This window comes from Triturus cristatus, chromosome 7 (genome assembly GCF_964204655.1).
Source record: "Triturus cristatus chromosome 7, aTriCri1.1, whole genome shotgun sequence".
Classification (NCBI taxonomy): domain Eukaryota; kingdom Metazoa; phylum Chordata; class Amphibia; order Caudata; family Salamandridae; genus Triturus; species Triturus cristatus.
In genome coordinates, this window is record NC_140590.1 from 341,190,017 (window position 1) to 341,205,772 (window position 15,756).

Below are 15,756 nucleotides of genomic sequence, written 5' to 3' on the forward strand. Positions count from 1 at the left end.
TACATAAATGACAAAGTCTTTCCTGTCTAGCAATGCCCTCCCAAGCTCCTGTTACGATTCTTAGAGGGAGTAAATTCAGTCTAAGCAACTGAATAACTCTACGTACTCCATGTTTAAGATTCCATAAAACGTATGGTTGGGGTTTTTGTAAATGCTACTCCCCACAATACAATCATTTTTACTATTCTCTGCGCACATTTTAGTATCTCTTTCGTGAGAAACCCCGTAGATTGTTTTTTTAATTCTGATTTTCAAAGCACATTTACAGAGTGCCGCCGCACTATCCATATCTAAGCCGAACATTGTCATTGCTTTTAAATAATTCCTAAAAAGAGCACTCTTTTCTTTCATGCTGACAAAGATGTCCTCACATAGTGCTACCCGTAACATATTCTCGGAGATGTTTACCAGTGCATTGCTCCATCTTAAGCACGCAGCCATAGATAGCACTTAAGTGGAGAGTAACCCGAATTCAAGCCTAATCGCTGCAATAGGAGCAGCGCAATTCAAATTACATATTTGGCGCCATATCCGTCCCTCCACTTTCTCAAATTTATCCCACTCTTGTAAATCCATTGTTCACAGACATAGCTCAATGCTGGTGGTATCTTTATTTTATAGACTGATAAAATATGTGTGATGTGTCTTTTCCCGCAGTGTGTCTACAATTGATTAATTGAAAAGGCCTGTGAGATTGCTTTGCCTTTACAATGATCCATATGATTGCTACCGGAACACCTATTTGTAAAGATTTTTCCATTTTCTCATTTCCCAAGAACCAATGCAAGTTTTTTTTGACTTTACATCCCTGGAAACTAAAAATCATACCTTTACTCTATAAAATGTTTATTTTTAAATAGTATTCTTCTGTGTACCTAATCAACTCAGCAAGGCGTCTTTGAAGTCCAATTGGAGTTAAATCCATTAATATGGCATCATCTGCATATAGCAGGCAGCTCAACTTTAAATTTCCTAATTTAGGTGAATCCCCTTTGCTGAACCCCACTCTTCTTGGCAAATCATTAATGTAAATAGAAAAAAGAAGAGGGGCCAAAAGGCACCCTTGCTTCATCCTGTTATTAGTTTTTGTTTTTCTTGAAAGACCCTGTGTTCCACCCAATAAAACCTGCGTGCAAGTAGAGGAGTGCAGTGCAATAACCAATCGTAATAAATTACCTGGTATCCCCATGGTGACCAGTTTTCTCTACAACGTCCCCTGATCTACCCGATCAAATGCCGTAGAAAAATCTATAAAAGACGTATATAACGGCATTCCCCGGTTCACTGGATATTTTTCGGTTAAAGTTTGCAAGGCGGTGATATTATCAGAAGTACCACTGTTTTTGCGAAATCCTGTTTGTTCTACGGGAATGAGATCGTTTCTAAATGCCCAATCTTGCAGATGGGTAAGAATGCTCTTTGCAAATAATTTGCCAGTCGCATCCAGGAGAGAGATCTGTCTAAAACTGGCAGGGGTATTTTTTGGACCCTTTTTGTAAAGTGGAAAAATTATACTTCCCTTCCAGGAATATGAGATGTCGCCATGGGTATAACAAGGGACAAACAGTGGATGTAAAAATGTTGCCCATGCTTCGCCATCCTGTTTTATTATGGCTATTGGTACATCATCTGGGCCCATCGCACTAGAGTATCTTGCCCCTTTAATATAGCCCTCTATTTGAAGGCACGAAGGTGCTCCATATTCGCTATCCACGGACGGGGCAGAGCCAACATCTTGATTCCATCCAACTGCAGGATTTAAAGCATACAGCTTGGAAATATACGTAGACCATTCTGCATCTGGAATTAAAATTAGTTTTGACTTCTCTCTCCCATCGCAAAATTTTGCTATCAGCGCCCAATATTTCCTAGTGTCAACGGTTTGAGCAACCTCTTGAAGTTGAACCCAATTTGAGACTTCGACCCTTCTACGTTCCGATACCATTTTCCTTTTCTGTACCTGTTTTAGTCTGTTAATTTCCCTTTGCCTTGGTATCGTAGACACCCGATATTGTTCTCTAATTAAAGCATTAATTTCCCAGTTCAATTTTTTGATTTCCTCTTGTATAATCAGTGGTGTGCAGAACTATGAACTTGCTTTTTTCTTCCAAAAGATATAATTGCAGCCAGGATTCTCTCAAACCTGTGAATATGGGTTTCTTGAGTACAAGTAAAGGCAATATTTTCAAACACTCTCTTAAAACTTGGGAGAAAATTATTTGACCAACAAGTGCGCCCATTACTGTGATTATATAAAACCTTTTCGTCCCTATGATTCCAGAGTTCAGGCTTCTCGATTTCTATATCAACATTAACAGCCAGAAATCTATGATCACTCATACTTGTTGGAAATACCTTGAATTGTGTACATGCACCAAACAGTTGGTAAGATACCAGCATGTAATCAATTAATGAGTGACCATATGGGCCCCGGTAAGTATAGGAGGCTGAGGAATCCTCTGGAAATCTGCCATTTAACATTACTAGGTCTAACATTCTCAGATTATGCAAAAGTAACAGGCCTTGTTTATCTGATCTTAAATGATCGGGCAGTAAAGAATCTGGAATGAACCATACTTCCTCCAATTCAAGGTTTGAAAAAGACATGACTGCACCATTGGATAATTTGGCATTAAAATCACCCACCATCATAATCCGCGAGAATTCTTCAGTGCTACTTCTCCTTTGCACATAAGTACAGATTGAATCAACCAGTGAGTTGGATGCTCTCCCTGGGGGAATATACACGTTTACCAGGAAAAGAAAAACAGCTTGTCCTGATTTATCTTCACCCATCCTCAACTTCACTCCCATACAACACTTTGAGGGATGAATGAAAATCACAGGATCCCATCTCATGGTACAGCTAAGTAAAATAGCTAAACCACCACTAGCATGCCCTCTTACAGAAGATTTTTCTACACAACAATATACATAAAAATTCTCAAACTGAAAATCCTTATCCTTCCAGGTTTCCTGGAGGCAAATTATTTTAGGGTCATATTCTAAAAACGATTTAAGCTTACAATTAGTTTTTCCCACCCCACTAAATTCCAGGACAGAATTCTTCCCAATTGGCTAACCCCGCAACAAGGGCATTTTTGTTGTTTCTTTTTAGCCATTCAGGGTTCCGACCAACCAGCTCCGCTGGGCCATCTCATCCTCCACAGTGGGACTACAGGGCCTTTGAACTTGGGGACCTATAATGTTAATTTCTCTATTTTCTAAATTTCTCCCTACTGTTATTCCGAATGTCTTTATAGAGATTATAACGCCCATGGGAGAGGAGAACCCGCTACCTGGCACCTGGTGGGTCTTTCCTGAACTTTCAGACGGAACTGGACAAGGGTTCACACGAGAGAGCATGTCTATTCCTCTCTTCCTAAAGAAATCTACATTAGCTAATACTAACATTGAAACTACCCCTGACGTGAATGTGCTTGGAGGGGCACTCCTCATGTCTAAATAGACCCACTCTAGGTCTTTACTTGTTACAAGTCGCAAGCCCTCTATTCCTGATAGCAACTGAAGAGCAATACTTCTATTCAGTAACATTGAATCAGTGTCGAACAGGGAAACAAAGAGCAAAGTCCTGTTCACCTACCCAACACCCTGCCCTATATGCCCTATGGGCCTTTTACCAATCGGCCCCAAGACCGATCCCCTCTCTGACCTAACCCTCTTACTGCGACAAACTGTGATTAAGTCCCCCTCCCCAACTCTCCCCTGGCCGGGATCAAACCGTACTGGGAAAGTACCCGGTCCACAAGGAGGAAGAGGGGCACCTCCGCTAACTAAACCCTGCTCTAATACAGAGACATATGAATTTATCAATACATTTCCTGGTATAGGGTCTCTACTTGTTTCATAATTAGCTAAAGTAGTGTTGCGGGGAAAACTCTGATTTTTAATGTAACCCATGTTGACTTTAGGAGTCCCTCTTTCTTCCTGACCCTCTTGTCTCCGCAGCCTAATCAGCTCCGAGTTCGAGCAGGTCGGCTGATTACCGTTATCTATCCCTGCATTATGACCAACATTCAATATAGATTGCCCCAAGGGCCCAGGAACCTTCCTACTTGATGGTGATTTTGTACTATTTAACTTCTCAATTACGGATGAGAACCGCAGTTTTTTCTGTTTCCGTTTTGGGATACGTCGAATCCTGTTCTTCTTCTTTCCCCCCCCGACTATGACGGGTATTACTTTCTTTCGGTGGGACGACCTCCCCTAAGGATACAGTGACTAAAGTATTAGCAGTCTGTTCAGTAAACTGTGATTTAATCAAGGGACCTGTCATGCGTGAGTTGTTTGAGATACTTTTTTTAAAACTAGGGTTTACCCGTAATGGGGACGTAACCGTGGATACTTTTAAATTTAAATTTCCCCCTTGACTAGTAGGCCGGGAACTCTCTCTATGTTGTTTAACTGGGGATGAACTCACCAGGGGACTACCTCTGGGTGGTACACGTATATAAGCCTCCTTAAATTCCTGCTCCTCTATCTTAATTCCCCTCTTAAACACCCCGTTACATGTCTGACATGAGCTGCAATCTATATCAGGGACCTTTGCTAACTTATTTGTTGCATGAATAACTTGATTAAGTTCTTGGATTCTCATTAAAATAGGAGAGAGAACTTCCAATATATGATCCAAATTTACCGTACTTTTTCTAACAAAGATAAAATTGATGATAGGATTCTATCCAGTGCATAAAAAATCTCTAAGGTACCCCCCGTACCTTCTCGACTGAGTTCAAGATGTTATCTGCTCCCTTATCCAGAAATACTATAGATGTCCCCATATCGGACAATTCTAATGAATGAACATGAGAAAAACTAGTATGGGTACTGCTGTACAGAGCGGGCTTATGCGAGTGACCAGCTAATAAAACCGGAGACATTCTCGATTGCAGATCCTTGGTACTTGTTGGGGTGGCTTTGCGTGGCTTCATCAATCTGATTCAGAGCCTTGCGTCATGCATGTACCACATTACGTGGTGCAAAAGTGATGCAAGGGTTTCAGAACTAACCCCCACTTTGTATACATAGCTATTACGTGCCTCATGTGCATTCTACTGTCACATATAGTCCATCTACATTATATATACTTTTACCAGATTAACGACCAAATTAGGAATGGAAAACCACTGCCGTGTACAGACTGACTGATAGATACTGATTGTGGCTGGGCAAGCTAGGAGAACTACTACACACTGCCGTGTTAGTGTAAGCAGGGGCGGCTTTAGGCATGTGCAAGCTGTGCACCTGCACAGGGCCGCCAAACCCCAGGGGCCGCCACGAGGAATCGGATACAATACATATTCGTGGCGGCCCATGGCAGAGATTTGGCGGCCTCCGGGCGGGGCCCCCTACCTACGCTCCCTGCACAGGGCCACCATGAGCCTAGAGCCGCCCCTGGTGTAAGTATCCACTGGCCACTGAGGACATTCCCGAGTACCGACAGTAGATATACAACAAAACACCAGCACGAAGTAGAAAATACGTACTATGGGCCGGTGGGGGCCACTACGGACCTGCATAGATTGATGTACAATCCGACTCGACAGAGTAAACACCCAGCCCATCTCTCACCTAGGCAGGGTATCGTCCTTGAGAATCCGAGGATGGGTAGGGCCTGCTGTCTCACGTACAGGTGGGGGTGTCAGCTACAAAGCTGCTTGTCCCGGCAGGAACCTGACTGGAGCCCGGGTCTGTAAGCCTCGGTACCTTCAGACCGCTTATTGACAACCAACTCACAAACAGAAGTGTGCTTCAGCCATCCCTGTGCAGACCTGCCACAGACCTCTGCTTACTTCCAGGCTGAATGACACTGGGCTATCTGTGCCACACTGTGACTGTTCCGCCATACCCACTGTGCACTCACAGAAGGACTGCAGACGAATTCACCAATGTACCAACCAGCACATTATACAGACATTGAGTGACTGTTCTGTCATGCACGCTGTGCTTCTGTCATACACAATGTGCACTTACAGAAGGACTGCAGACGAATTCACCAATGTACCAACCAGCACATTATACAGACATTGAGTGACTGTTCTGACATACACGCTGTGCTTCTGTCATACACAATGTGCACTTACAGAAGGACTGCAGACGAATTCACCAATGTACCAACCAGCACATTATACAGACATTGAGTGACTGTTCTGACATACACGCTGTGCACTCACAGAAGAACTGTAGACAAATTCACCAGTACACAGACCTGCACTTTATACAGACATATAGTGACTGTTCTGTCATACACAATGTGCACTCACAGAAGGACTGTAGACGAATTCACTAATGTAGCAGCCAGCACATTATACAGACATAGAGTGACTGTTCTGTCATACACATTGTGCACTTACAGAAGGACTGTAGACAAATTCACCAATGTACACACCTGCACATTATGAAGGCATGTAGTGACTGTTCTGTTATACACATTGTGCACTCAGAAAAGGACTGTAGACGAATTCACCAGTACACAGACCTGCACTTTATACAGACATAGAGTGCTGTTCTGTCATACACAATGTGCACTCACAGAAGGACTGTAGACGAATTCACTAATGTACCAACCAGCACATTATACAGACATAGAGTGACTGTTCTGTCATACACATTGTGCACTTACAGAAGGACTGTAGACAAATTCACCAATGTACACACCTGCACATTATGAAGGCATGTAGTGACTGTTCTGTTATACACATTGTGCACTCAGAAAAGGACTGTAGACGAATTCACCAGTACACAGACCTGCACTTTATACAGACATAGAGTGCTGTTCTGTCATACACAATGTGCACTCACAGAAGGACTGTAGACGAATTCACTAATGTACCAACCAGCACATTATACAGACATAGAGTGACTGTTCTGTCATACACATTGTGCACTTACAGAAGGACTGTAGACAAATTCACCAATGTACACACCTGCACATTATGAAGGCATGTAGTCACTGTTCTGTTATACACATTGTGCACTCAGAGAAGGACTGTAGACGAATTCACCAGTACACAGACCTGCACTGTATACAGACATAGAGTGCTGTTCTGTCATACACAATGTGCACTCACAGAAGGACTGTAGACGAATTCACTAATGTACCAATCAGCACATTATACAGACATAGAGTCACTGTTCTGTCATACACATTGTGCACTTACAGAAGGACTGTAGACAAATTCACCAATGTACACACCTGCACATTATGAAGGCATGTAGTGACTGTTCTGTTATACACATTGTGCACTCAGAGAAGGACTGTAGACGAATTCACCAGTACACAGACCTGCACTTTATACAGACATAGAGTGCTGTTCTGTCATACACAATGTGCACTCACAGAAGGACTGTAGACGATTTCACTAATGTACCAAACAGCACATTAAACAGACATAGAGTGACTGTTATGTCATACACACTGACTGTAGACAAATTCACCAATGTTCATGCCTACACAATACACAGACATTTAGTGATTGTTCTATCATACCCACTGGTGCACTCACAGAAGGACTGTAGACTTATTCACCAATGTACACACCTGCACATTATACAGGCATATAGTGACTGCTCTGTCTTATACATTGTATACTCACAGTAGGACTGTAGGCTAATTCACCAATGTACACACCTGTATATTCTACAGGCATATGGTGACTGTTCTGTTATACACACTGTGCACTCACAGAAGGACTGTAGACAAATTCACCAATGTTCAGGCCTACACAATACACAGACATTTAGTGACTGTTCTGTCATACACACTGTGCACTCACAGAAGGACTGTAGATAAAGTCACCAATGTACCAACCAGCACATTATACAGACATAGAGTGAATGTTCTGTCATACACACTATGCACTTACAGAAGGACTGTAGACTAATTCACCAGTACACAGACCTACAATTTATACAGACATATAAGGACTGTTTTGTCATACACACTGTGCGCTCACAGAAGGACTGTAGACTAATTCACCAATGTACCAACAAGCACATGATACAGATATAGTGACTGTTCTGTCATACACACTGTACACTCATAGAAGGATTCACCAATGTACAGACCTGCACATTACACAGACATGTAGTGACTACTCTGTCATGCACACTGTGCACTCACAAAAGGAATTTAGACTAATTCACCAATGTACAGACCTGCACATTATACAGACATCGAAGGGATGTTCTGTCTTACACACTATGCACTCGCAGGAATACTGTTGATTAATTCACCATGGTACACACCTGCACAGTATACAGACACATAGTCACTGGTTTGTCATACACACTGTGTACTCACAGAAGGACTGTACACTAATTCACCGGTACACAGACCTGCACATTATACAGACATAGTGACTGTTCTGTCATATAAACTGTGCACTCACAGAAGGACAGTAAACTAATCCACCCACGTACACCTACACATTATGCAGACATATAGTGACTTTTCTGTCATACACACTGTGCCCTCACAGAAGGACTGTAGACGAATTCACCAATGTACACACCTGCACATGATACAGACATATACAGGCTGGTTTGTCATACACACTGTGCACTTACAGAAGGACTGTACACGAATTCACTGGTACACAGATCTGCACATTATACAGACATTTAGTGACTGTTCTGTCATACACACTGGTGCGCTCACAGAAGGACTGTAGACTTATTCACCAATGTACACACCTGCACATTATACAGGCATATAGTGACTGCTCTGTCTTATACATTGTACACTCACAGTAGGACTGTAGGCTAATTCACCAATGTACACATCTGTACATTCTACAGGCATATAGTGACTGTGCTGTTATACACACTGTGCACTCACAGAAGGACTATAGACGAATTCACCAATGTTCAGGCCTACACAATACACAGACATTTAGTGACTGCTCTGTCATACACACTGTGCACTCACAGAAGGACTGTAGACAAAGTCACCAATGTACCAACCAGCACATTAGACAGCCATAGAGTGAATGTTCTGTCATACACACTGTGCACTTACAGAAGGACTGTAGACTTATTCACCAGTACACAGACCTACACTTTATACAGACATATAAGGACTGTTTTGTCATACACACTGTGCACTCACAGAAGGACTGTAGACTAATTCACCAATGTACACACCTGCACATGATACAGACATATACAGGCTGGTTTGTCATACCCACTGTGCACTTACAGAAGGACTGTACACTAATTCACTGGTACACAGATCTGCACATTATACAGACATGTAGTGACTGTTGTGTTATATACACTGTGCACTCACAAAGGACAGTAAACTAATCCACCCATGCACACCTACACATTATGCAGACATATAGTGACTTTTATGTCATACACACTGTGCACTCACAGAAGGACTGTAGACGAATTCACCAATGTACACACCTGCACGTGATACAGACATATACAGGCTGGTTTGTCATACACACTGTGCACTCACAGAAGGACTGTAGACGAATTCACCAATGTACACATCAGCACATGATACAGATTGGTTTGTCATACACACTGTGCACTTACAGAAGTACTGTACACTAATTCACAGTTACACAGACCTGCACATTATACAGACATGTAGTGACTGTTGTCTCATATACACTATTCACTCACAGAAGGACTGTAGACGAATTCACCAATGTACACACCAGCACATGATACAGAAATGTAGTGACTGTTGTGTCATATACACTGTGCACTCACCGGACGGTAGACTAATCCACCCATGTATACCTGCACATTATGTAGGCATGTAGTGACTGCTCTGTCATACGTACTTTGCACACACATGGCTCTAGACTAATTCACCAATGTACTCACCAGTGCATGATACAGACATATAGTAACTGTTGTGTCATACATTCTGTGCCCTCGCAGAGGCACTATTCACCAATGTACAGAACAGCACATTTTACAGACGTATAGTGTCTGTTGTGTCACAGTGCACTCACAAAAGGATATTTGCCAGTGTACACACCGGCATATTATAGGGACATATACTGACTGCTATGTCATACACACTGTGCACTCACAGAAGGACTATTCACCAGTGGACACACCGGCTCATTATACGGGTATTTAGTGACTGTTCACTCATTGAAGGACTGTTAACTAATTCACCAATGTACCAGGCAGCACATCATACATGCTTGTAGTGACTGTACTGTCATACACCTTGTGAGCTTGCATAACGGCTATTCACCAATGTACAGGCCAGTACATTATACAGACATATAGTGGCTGTTGTGTCATACGCACTGTGCAGTTACTGAAGGACTATTGACTTATTCTCCATTGTTTAACCGCACATTATACAGACATATGGTGACGGTTCTGTCATAGTCATTGTTCACTCACTGAAAGATTATTGACTAATCCAGTTGTATATAAATCAGGACATTATTCAGACAAATAGTCAGGTCCACTGGAATTATGCAATTGTGCAGCCGCTGTGATTTTCGCATAGTTATAGATTTGCGAGATAATCCATAATCTGCAGCATAATCTGCAGATTTTAAGAGAAAAAGAAGTTTCTAGCTCAAACTGTTCAATAGTTACTGAAAACACAGCAACGCATGTTGCCATGCCATGAAAGGCCCTTTGAAAATACTATCACAAAAAGTGCTGCATTGTGCCGCATAATATGGCTCTTGTTGCCACATAATTTATTCAACCCTACCACACAATTTGGCCATCCCCTGCTGCATAACTCAAGTGGCCCTGCATATAGAGACGGTTCTACCTTCTCTGAAGGTCTATTGACTGATTCAATCTATACACTGTGCTTTATACAGACATATAGTAATTGTTCTGCCATACACACTGTGTACTCATAGAAGGACTGTTGACTAATTCACCAATATACATACCTACGCATTATACAGACATATAGTGAATGTTCTGCCATACACAAAGTGTACTCATAGATAGACAAGTGACTAATTCAGAGATAAGTAGGCCCACACATTAGACAGACATATAGTGACTGTTCTGTCATACACATTGTGTACTCACAGAACTATTGACTAACTCATCAATGTACAGAGCAACGCTTTAATCAATTTATGGTGCAACATTTTCCATATCATTATGAATGTGCTGCATTTCCCACATAATCCATCATCTGCTACATAAATTTAAGATTTTAACAACAACAAAATATTTGTTTCTATTTCAAATGAATCAAAAGTTAGTAAAAATGTGGGGTCATGTGTTGACAATCAATGGAAAGCCCTATGCAAAGACTGACTGGCCCCATTTATGTTGCTTATTGCTGTGTTTGCATGTTAAACTGGTTCGAATGGAGTGAACCCTTTGTCCAGATGGTGCTAACTTGTATAACAAGCATTGGCAATGCCAACAAGTCTGGCTTTAAAGGAATGTTTTGTGCTAATGTGAAGCATTACAAGTAGATAGCATGGGAATGGATATCTTTTTGTATCTATTTGTATGGAAGAAAAGAGCTGTTGAATACTGTAGTTGCAGTTTAAAAGGTCAGGTGACCATTGCGCTGTCAGGCCAGGCCTCAGAATGCATGCAGGTTAAAGTCTGCCCCATCCCATCTGTATTGCTGCCAGAGAAAAAACACTGAAATGTTTCTAGTTATCTTAGACACTTTAATACCATTGCAATGTCAGGTGTGTGCCCCTGAAAGTTCAAGCAGCTGAATAAATAGATAAATTGATCATAGCTGTGTGGAGGACAAATATTTTTTTGGGTGGACGCACACAACTTCTGCCCAATCACAACATGTTCTCCTGACTCACAACATGTGGGCGGAGTCAAAGCTCTTCTGTAGTGATGCTCACATCATTGTCTGGCGACAGCTGCGCTGCCAAGTCAAACCTCGAAAATTGAACAATCAAAAATTAATGCTATGACAATATGTGCCACATTATGCCACATAATTTGCCTTTTCTGATCACATAATTTAGTCAACCCTGTTGCATAATTAAGTCCTTCCCTGCCACATAATTCCAGTGGCCCTGCATCTACTGATCGGTCTGTCATACATGACGTGTACTTATATAAAGACTATTGAACAATTGAGTCATATACAAGCCAGCACATTATAAACGCCTGTAGTGGCAATAATGTCCTACACAGTGTTTACTCACTGAAGGACTATTGGCCAATTCAGTCACACACAGACCAGCAAACTACAGTGACTCTTATGTCTTACACACCGTTTACTTACAGGCGGAATGTTGACCAGCCCTGCATTTCATGCAAACTGCTGCCAAATGCTCATCAGCCTCTGCATTGTAGAGCGAGGTCTGAGGCACTCGCTGCCCTTACAGAATGAGTCGTGTCTAACGCAGCCTGGCTGAAGGATGCTTCACTACGTCTGCCACGCACAGATCGACACGTTATACAGACCCCTGCCAAGTACTGTCGGGTTGTGAGACCCTGATTTGTATGCACCATGCAGCGCCAGGCCTGTCACGCGCGCACGCACGGAGCGAATCCCGGCCAAGATTGCCGTATACAGACCCGCACAGTGTACAGACTGCTGCCAGCTGCTGGCAGACCGAATGACATTGAGCCGTCTCTGCACCACGGGGACGGGCCCATAATGCACGAGTGTCCTCAGAGTAGATCGTGTTTACGCCGGAATGGTTGAGTGACGCTAAATTCTCTCTGCCATATACACAGATCGGCGTATCAGAGGGGCTGCTCGCAGCGTCCCGTCGTCACGTTCAGTTATAAGGACCGCTGATGACGTCCTTCCTCGCACACTGGCACGGGCAGTCCGGGCAGGCAGACGGCACGCTACCGACCGCACTTAGAAATGACACATTCTCGAATAATAGGGGCACGTGCGGACCAGTGAGACTGTATATATGGACTGGTGATCCACATGCACCCAGAATGCTCTTGGAAAGGGAGCATCTTATTCCAGGGAAAAGAAGTACAGGAGACCAAAATCCACCCAGGGGGAGGAGGGGGTGAAGGAGGAGGTGGATGTGTGTGTCTGTGTGTAAGCGCCTAGGTGTGACTGTGTGTGTAAGCGTGTAGATGTGTGTGTGTTTAAGCGCCAAGAATGTAGTGTGTGTGTGTGTGTGTTTAAGCGCCTAGATGTTAGTGTGTCTGTGTGTAAGAGCCTATGTGTACGTATGTGTGTAAGCGTGTAGATGTGTGTGGTTAAGCGCCTAGAATTTAGTGTGTGTGTATTTAAGCGCCTAGATGTTAGTGTGCCTGTGTGTGTGTGTCTGTGTGTAAGAGCCTAGGTGTGAGTGTGTGTGTAAGCGTGTAGATATGTGTGTGTTTAAGCGCCTAGAATGTAGTGTGTGTGTTTAAGCGCCTAGATGTTAGTGTATCTGTGTCTGTGTGTGTGTCTGTGTGTAAGAGCCTAGATGTGAGTGTGTGTGTAAGCGTGTAGATGTGTGTGTGTGTTTAAGCGCCTAGAATTTAGGGTGTGTGTTGAAGCGCCTAGATGTTAGTGTATCTGTGTCTGTGTGTGTGTCTGTGTGTAGGAGCCTAGATGTGAGTGTGTGTGTAAGCGTGTAGATGTGTGTGTGTGTTTAAGCGCCTAGAATTTAGGGTGTAAGTGCGTAGATTGTGTGTGTGTGAGTGTGTAAGAGAGAGAAAGCGGTTCGATGTCATTCACTTCGCTGTATTGCGCTACACTTAACTCCAAAATAACCGATGGCTGGATGGATGTGTTGACTGATGGAAATTCACAAGCAATCCCTAGTGTACAATCCCAATAAATATACATTACTGGATTCATACTGTACTTGGAGAACAACTACCAAGGTATCACTGATCAAACTGCACCGTCGGCCCTTCAAATTTCAGTATCTTTTTCGTACCAAAGATCCAAATTCTGCCAAGAAAAGATTGGCAAATGCAACAGTGATCTGAAAACCAAACATTTCTAAAACACTCCACTGTCTGCCACATTCCCTGCTACGTGTCAGTAAAACACTGTTTGGGTACTGCTCTGCAACCTTCCTATGCCAAAGTGAAAGTGGCTATCACTTCACACAAGAATAGTGAATTCTTTGCACGTTTAGTGAGTAGGCGTTTAGGCTCCTCGCCCCTGGCCAGCTGTCGAAAAGGAAAAATAGTGTAGGGATTCATGGAAACTTACTGAGTCCTTCGCGGGCCTCATAAACATGATTGGGAAGCGCCTGGGGCAGTAGAAAGACACGCGCCAGAAACCCAAGCTAGAAAGGGCTGAGTGCGCAGTGGGGCACGAGCAGACACACGCAAGCGTCGGGCACCCGCCAGGGGCAAGAACTTCAACACAGAGAGGCCACAAACATTGTTAGAGCAAAGGTCGGGGACAAAGGATAGACTCCACTCACCTGCTCATGGCCCCCCCGGGGGCTGTGCTGTGAGGACACTGGCGCTAAATCCGCGCGGCCGAGCCCCCCATGCCTGTGGCGCAGAGAGGTGCGCACCGGGGCGCAGAGTGCACAATCATTCGTTGAAACACGGCAGAGAAGAGGTGTTCTTCGCCTCCTCGAGAGCAGCTCGGGATGGGACGTGGGGATGCTGTACCCATACACAGGCGGCTTCTCGATCCCTAAGAGGGTCCGGTTCGGAGGGTTGCAGATTGGGGCGTCCTCTCCTCCCCGCTAATTTAACTATTCCTTCCCTCTTATGTCTTCATCCGCCCAAGGTTGTCTCCTACCCCTTCAAGGTAAACTGCGCGCGTTGCACATGTTGCATTCAAAGTTAATCTGCAGCGGATGCAGACGTTTTTTTCTTATTTCTCGATTTTCCTTCGATTGTCCAACGCTCTCCTATTTGTCGGCCCCGCCGGTCCGACCCTTGAGACGAGGGTGTCTGGTTGTCAGGAACAAGGAGTAGGCTAGAGGGTGCGGAGCAGCCCAGGAGCTGTCAGGGGAGGGGGAGCTGTGCAGGTCTGCAGCAGCTGGTACCCGGGTCAGCATCACTGCATCCCTGCATCCCCATCCTTGGACCAGCATCCGCAAGCATCCCTTCACCTCCGTGTCCGCGCTTCTCACTATCTCGCTTTTCTTGTTTTTTTTCTTTCTTTTCCCCCTGACCTTCCCGCGCCTGGTTCCAGGGAAGTCAGGGATGCTGTTGCCCTTCTGCAGCTGACGGTCCTCTTCTCCCCTCCTCCCCTCCCTCCCTCTTCCCCTCGCGCCACTCTCTCCCACCTCACATGTACTAAACTGTTTTCCCTCCTTATCCCCGTTCCGTCACACCGATGCACGCACTAGCAGCCCAGACAGGCTGGAGGAGAGAGGCAGGAGCCGCGCACTCACCACACACTCACCACACGCGCGCACACCACAGGCAGAGTGAGGCAGAGACAGAGACACAGACCCATTAACATTCAGAACCAATAGCAGCTCCGAAGACGGCGGAGAGAGCAATTTAAAGAGATAACTCGGCCTCTGCGACCAAGGGCTGGCGGTGCCTCACCTCCCCTGTGCTGTGCGTGACCTCCGGTGCGCACAGCCAGGGAGTGGACGGGGTCCAGAGAGTGTAAATTGGGGAGTCTTAAGGGGCAACGACAGAAGCAGGTGGCTTACGGAGAAGAGGGACGTGTTTTGGGCAGTGATAAGGTGGGGGAGAGGCGAGCGACCACGAAAACAGGTGTTGAGCACAGCTCAGTTGGTTAATGCGCCAATGGCAAGGAAACTGGGTGCAGTAGTGCAGCCTGCAGGTCACAGGTCCGAATCGCTGCAGTTGTTGTCCTGAGGCTTATGTATTTTGTTGCATAATATCTGG

At 44.3% G+C, this 15,756-nt stretch overlaps 1 protein-coding gene across 1 annotated transcript in view; it reads right to left on the reverse strand.

Moving 5' to 3' along the window:
* Positions 1–15,046, reverse strand: part of GRIN2D (glutamate ionotropic receptor NMDA type subunit 2D) — a 1,598,839-nt gene extending 1,583,793 nt beyond the window's left edge. The window contains exon 1 of the mRNA XM_085616462.1: positions 14,358–15,046. The gene's annotated coding sequence lies outside the window, so the exon portion shown is untranslated. The remainder of the gene's footprint in view (positions 1–14,357) is intronic.
* Between the last annotated feature and the right edge of the window lie 710 nt (positions 15,047–15,756).